Genomic DNA, 6876 nt, shown 5'->3' with positions numbered 1-6876 from the left:
ATTACAACATTTAAAATAATGGAAGGAAATTATTTTATTGAACTAAAATTGTTACCGATTACATCATAAAAAGAAATTACATAAAAATTTGAAAAGATTACATAAAAATTTGAAAAAAATTACATAATCTAGGCATTATGAGCCCACACATGCTCAATCAAATCATGCTGGAGCTGTGTGTACATCGGTGAGTCCCTCATTTCGTTGTCCATCCGAATCTCGGCTGCTAGGCTTGGTGGTGCATGGTTGTGTATTGCGAGGCCGACATTGGACTCAACGGTCTCATAGGTGTTCTCCAAATTTGTACCACGCTCATCGTCGATGATCATGTTGTGCGGAATGACACATGCACGCATGATCAACCCAAGAGTACGCCTCGAGTAGGAGCGTCCGGAACCGCTAGAATGTTGAACCTAGCCTTCGAGCACTCCAAAGGCACACTCGACATCTTTGCGCCAAGCTCGCTTGAGCAGCGGTGAACACTCGCTCGCTTTTCACTTTGTGGAAGAGTAACACCTTTCATGAACACCGGCCGGGAGGGGTAGATGCCGTCGGCAAGGTAGTAACCATAGTTGTACTCGTGTCCATTCACCGTGAAGTTCACTACGGGTGCTTCTCCCCTAAGCACATCGGTGAACAACGGCGGCCGGTTGAGTACATTGAGGTCATTGTTGGACCCGGCCACTCCAAAAAGGCATGCCGGATCCAACGATCATACGACGCAACGGCTTCTAAGATTATGGTAGGGTGTTTGATGTCTCCCCTTGTGAATTGACCAGCATAAGCCACTGGGCAGTTCCTCCACTGCCAATGCATGCAATCGATGCTCCCTAACATACCCGGAAAGCCACGCTCCTTGGCTTTCACTAACAGACGCTGAGTACCCTCGACAGTTGGTCGACGGCAAAACGTGTCCCCGTAACAGGCAATGATGCCTTCACAGAATCTATCTAGACAATCTGATGTAGTTTGTCTAGCTAGCTTAAGCCACTCATCTATTGTATCTGCAGAGGCTCCGTAAGCTAACAGACGCAAAGCCGCAGTACACTTTCGTAGGGGAGAATGACCAGGACGGTTGAGAGCATCAACTCTTTGGGTGAAATACGGGGAGTATTCACCCAATCTATCCACAATGCGCGGAAAAAGGGATCGCCTCATCCGATACCTTCGCCGAAAGAAGCTGGGAGGATAGTTGCAGTCGTCGGCGAAGTAGTCCTCGAAGAGCCGATCGCTTGCACCCAGACGATCACGTCTGATGAACTCTCGGCGGCGTCGCGGCCGTCTTGGCTCCTCCTCGTTCAGCATCTCCTCCTCATACTCCGCCTGGAATGCATCGATCAGATCACCCTCTATTCCGTCGCTCGAACTGCTGCTGGACGAAGACATGGCGTTGAGAGGAGTGGAAATGGAGAGTGGAGGAGATGAAGTGAGGTGTGGAATGAGTGAAACCATATGGGGGTATTTATAGGGGGTGGGGATGAATTTTTTGGGTTTTTTTCGGATTTTTTGAACCAGCAACGGCTACCCTAACAACCAATCAGAACGCGCCACCTCGCCCTTCCCTCTCGCCCCGCCTCTCGCCCCCCTCTGCCACCGTGCCGCCCCGCCTCTCGCCCCGCTGTCGCCTCGCTCTCGCACCCAGCGCGTGCGGTAGCCGGGCGGTACCGCCCGGCGCCAGCCCCAGCGCCCCGCGCAGCCCTCCCGCCCCACTCCCGCCCCAACCCAGGCGATAACGCCCCGGCTACCGCCCCCATTGGCACCAGCCTTAGGAGGCGCCCGTAGCGTGACGTTGTTTTTGGGCGCGTTTGTTTTCAGTTGCGGCTCTCAAACACATCCAACGAATAATAAAATACAGCAAAAATTAAAGATTCCATTAAAATTTTGTTATATATTGAAAAGTTTATGAAAACGGCTAAATTCCCCTACACTACTCGCTGTTTTTTGAGGCGCTCGACGAAACTGCCTCGTCGTCGTTCCCCTTTCCTTTCGCGTACTCTCACACCAGCCGCTCCCGCTGAAGCGCATAAGCATGCGCCCTGCGTTGCCCGCCTCCTCGAGGAGCCCTTGTTGCTCGACCGGCATGAAGATATGAGCCTCCTCATCAATAGGCGCATGTTCGACGGAGATTCCTACCATGTGTCGTCACTGCTCCTCGAAGGCCTCATCGCAAGCATGGGGTCGTCCTGTTGCTTCTTCACAGTCTCAAAGGACTAGACAGTGGCCTTCTGCTCTAGCAACTTATCCTCCGGATCCGCGTCGTCGCTCAAGTCCTCTAGGTTGTTGTCGTCTTCGTCCTCATCCATCTTCCTCTTCCTCCTCCGCCGCCTCGGGTGCCGCCTCCTCCGTCGCCTCTTGCTCTGTGTCAACCATGAACAGCACATCGAGGTCAGCGAACTCCTCCATGTCAGCCTCACTGAGCTAGCTAAGGCTCAAGCTGCGTCAACATAGGTACTTACCCATGGAGAAGAGGACGAGAAGGTGGTGGTGGCGGATGTGTCGGCGTGCGGCCCTCGCGGACGAGCATGGAGTAGGTCATGGTGTGGCAGCGTGCCATTTTTGTTGGAGGTGGAGGGCTACGACGATGCTTGTGGTGGTTACTAGGGAGGAGAGCGGGTTTTATAGGCGGAGGCGACGCGGGAAGAAAACAAAGGGCGCGAACTGGCGGAGAAGTGCGGGAAGGAGTGTTGCGGCATTGAAGCCGCTGCGACACGTGGAGAAGGCGCAACGATCAAGGGAAGTCTCGCCTGCCTCTGCCTCGGAACCATCGATGCCATTATGGAAAAGCTGCTGCGGGTGGTCTATGCCGATGACAATCGTCGCCCACCAATCACCACGGCGCTTCACATTGTGTCCGACGCGCCCGCAACGACCATGGTGTAGCGGGGACATACTCAGGGCGTCGAACACTGTATTTGGCCGCGCCAGACCAGAAAGGCCTTTGGGGCGCACTGTTAGGCACGATTAAGTGTTCGGCGTTCCCCAAAGTTCTTTTGGGGACGCGAATGGAGATGCTCTCATACGGTCGTTTGCTAGCTGGGTTTAGGATTAGAGCACCCCAAAGAGTTATTGGACCACGCCATACGGAAAAGGATTTTGGGGGTGCGGCTAGGCGCGTTTAATTGTCCAGCGCGTCCTAAAGACCTTTAGCGGACGTTTTGCAGGATGCGACTCGAGATGTTCTCATACATCATTTGCTGGTTGGGCTTGTGATTAGAGTGACAGCCTATTGGACGACCAGCCATAAAATCACGTCCAACCACATACCTCAAACTAGTTTTTGTCCGGCATGATCCAATAGCCAGTCCAATGTCCCTAGGCCGCCCAACCCACGCCCTTAACTCATAGGGCCCGTGGTTGGCCTGCCGGATACGAGCCTTGGTCGAAACCACGTCAGACCAGCCATAAACACAACGGTTGGTCACATAATTAAATGACACATGCTTTGGTAGGTCAACTTTAACTGAAACGAATGTGGTTCCCAGGTGGCGGTAGTCAACGCTTCTCGTCATCATCCACTGCGTCGCCCTCATCGGCCTCTACCCCGCCGGGCCTCCTCGTGTCGAAGGAGGAGGTGTTGTCTCTTCCAAGAAGCCAACGCAGCACCGGCAGCATTGTGATCAATGAGATGCGGCAGCCCTCGCCGTCTCACGGTCATTTTCTCTTCCGCCACATGAAGCGGGAGCTGTCCGGCCACCGTTAGGCAGCTGCCCTGCCACCGTCGAGCAGGTGTACGAGTGGCAAGTGGCAACGCTGCGGAATGACACCGACCCCAAGATGGAGACATGGTTGCTACAAGCCCTAGCCAGTTCCATGAATCGACCACCATGCTATGGCGACGCCGCTCTATAAGTGAGGCAGCATGAGCAGTGCGTCGGCTGGCAACTTTGTCGACCTAACGGCCAGCAACGGAGGCATAGTCGTACCTCACACAGCCACAACGCAGGAGGCGCAAGCACCAACGACGACATCAAGGACGAGGATTAGCATGACCCGACGACGTCGAGTGGTTCTGGCGCCAATCTCCCACCGCGACAATTAATTTAGTTTAGTTTAAGTTTGGAAAAATTTCATTCATATTTGTAATACAGCACAAATTTGAAAGGAAATTTCTTTAAAATTTGGAGTTTTTCTATGAAACTCGTTTGCCCCCAAAACGGCAACTCAAGCCGGCGTCCCTTTTTGCCTGACGCCGTTGAGTAGACGCCGAAGATGCTTTCACGGGGCTTGCGCAACCACGGGACGGACGTGATCTGCTCCTGGAGGCAATATGCTTTGCGCTGGTTTAGCTTGGGAGGTGTGCTTCGGTGCGCACCCTCTCCAAACTCGCGACTTATCGTTCAAGGGGTACGGTGGTCCCGATTTTGTTTTTTTTGCTGCCCGCCGAAACCCATATCCAAGCCCAGTGCAAGACTCGTATGGGTATACAGGGCCTGGGCGTATCTATACGGACGACCCCACGTGGGTGGGTCTCACGTGCTAAGCTAATCACCGTGATTAGCTCCCATTGCATGCATCGTTTTCATCGGCACGTACCTGGAGATCTGATCGAGCTGTTCCACGCCGTCGCTAGGTTAAACGCAAGCGGTTGTTGCCGGCCCGGCCGTCGGCGGTTGTTGCCGGCACGTCCGTCGCCGCCGGTGGTTGTTTCGCATCTCGACGCCGCCGACCGCGCGCGAAGCCCCCCCGCAGATCGACGACCTTGGAAAGGCGCGCCGCCGGCTCGGCATCTTCCCCGCTAGGGTTTAAAATCACAGGTACCATGACTTCATCTTGTAGCATAGTAAGAGGACGCAATTCTGCCGGTTTTTCAATTCTAATTATGGTCCAATACTACAGAATATGGAGAACTCTATATCTGGTATGATTGAGGAACAAAACGAGTACGTCGGCTATAATTCCGATGACTCGAAATGGAGGAAAATTTGCAGCACGAAGCCGGCTGGAGCGAAGACGAGTTTGATGCGAGCCACTATTTTTCATTTCGATTACCGGCAGTCCGAGCATCATCAAATTATATATGGTTCCTCATGTCATAATTTATGCGGATTGCGTACGATGAATTTGATAATGATGACAACCATGGTGAACACACGGACGATCAAAATGATGAGAACCATGGTGAACACACGAACAGTCTAAATACTAGTGAGGTATGTGTAGTGACTCATACAATGACATAAAATGATGCATGAAATGATGACAAGCTCGTAAAATTTACGGTTAATAAATTTCGCAATGCATTAATAAATTTCAGGCACAATTTGACACGCAGCTTGAGTACGACTATTACGGTGAATCGACTTGGACACGGGCCACACCGATGATGTGGAAGGTGCATCGGTTCTCGAGGATTCCGTTGACATGAGCCGGGTTGTTATCTCTTTTCTATCAGTCTTATATAGTCGGAACACATAAATTTATAGTTTTAATTAATGCCTATGTTTTCTACTTGCGAGGCGACGCCAAGCGCTAGTCGGCCCGAGAAACCACGAAAGGTAGCAATGGCAATGAATATCCCGATAGTGATCGGGATTTATACTTGGATGATAAAACGAGATGACTTTTATTTCTGAAGCAGCAACATATTCTTTCTACAACGGACATGCTTTTGATTATGGGTTCAGCGTCCGGCTTGACCGGAGTTAAGCGGTTTGATGATGGAGTAATTCGGTTAAGGCGTTTTGTGTGTTCCGGACGAGGCGGACGTCCCAAAAACCAACCGACCACGGAAGGCCGTGTATATAGGCACGGACACGAGTCTCGGCTGCGGCTGCAAGGCACGTTTGGTGGTCAAGTTTGATGGAAGAACTGGTTTACGGGTTGTTGAAGATTTTCGTGACAAACATAACCATGACCCGAATCGAACCATGTCGACTCCGTTTCTTCGGTCCCATAGGACGATCAACGACGCGCAGAGATCCGAGATATTATCAATGGGATCCATGGGGATCGAGAAGCACCTCATTATGAGAAAATTCATTGCAGGCTCCGGTTCATTTGCTGGTGTTGGATTCACAAGAAAGGATTTGTACAACATGTGCTCTAGGGAGAGGAGGAGGCTGCTTTTCGACGGTGACGCTACCACAGACCATCCGCATTATGTCAAAGAGGAAAAAGAGGGACCCTGAATTTTTCTTTGAATATGACGTTGATGAAAAAGGCCGTCCGAAGCACATGTTCCGGTGTGATTCCCGATGACCCACAAGTATAGGGGATCGCAACGGTCTTCGAGGGAAGTAAAACCCAAATTTATTGATTCGACACAAGGGGAGGTAAAGAATACTTATAAGCCTTAACAACCGAGTTGTCAATTCAGTCGCACTGGAAAAGCACTAGTAACGGGGGTGATGTGAAAGTAGCGAGTAATATGAGAGCAGTAGTAACGTGATAACACAGCAGCAGCAATAGCAATATGAGAGCAATGGTACCAGAAAATAGTTGATACTACTTCCAATGACATGTAGAACGAGTATATGATGATGAAAGATGGACCGGGGTTCCCAGCTATCTACACTAGTGGTAACTCTCCAATAACAAGTGTTGGGTGAACAAATTACAGATCGGGCAATTGATAGGATTGAAATAGCATTAAGACAGAATATCAAGATCATTAATCATGTAGGCATGTTTTCCATATTTAGTCGTACGTGCTCGCAATGAGAAACTTGCACAACATCTATTGTCCTACCAGCCGGTGGCAGCCGGGCCTCAAGGGAATCTACTGGATATTAAGGTGTCAACACCCGGATTTTTAAGTCCAGATGCCTATTATGCCATTCCTCGCAATCCCAGGAATATTGTTTTTGCGAGACATAATAGCTTGATATCACAACACATCATTTATTACAACACATAATCGTCTTACAACACAGACCA

The sequence above is a fragment of the Lolium rigidum genome, chromosome 3 (genome assembly GCF_022539505.1).
Source record: "Lolium rigidum isolate FL_2022 chromosome 3, APGP_CSIRO_Lrig_0.1, whole genome shotgun sequence".
Classification (NCBI taxonomy): domain Eukaryota; kingdom Viridiplantae; phylum Streptophyta; class Magnoliopsida; order Poales; family Poaceae; genus Lolium; species Lolium rigidum.
The sequence above is the reverse complement of the archived record's forward strand: the minus strand, read 5'-3'. Positions refer to the sequence as shown.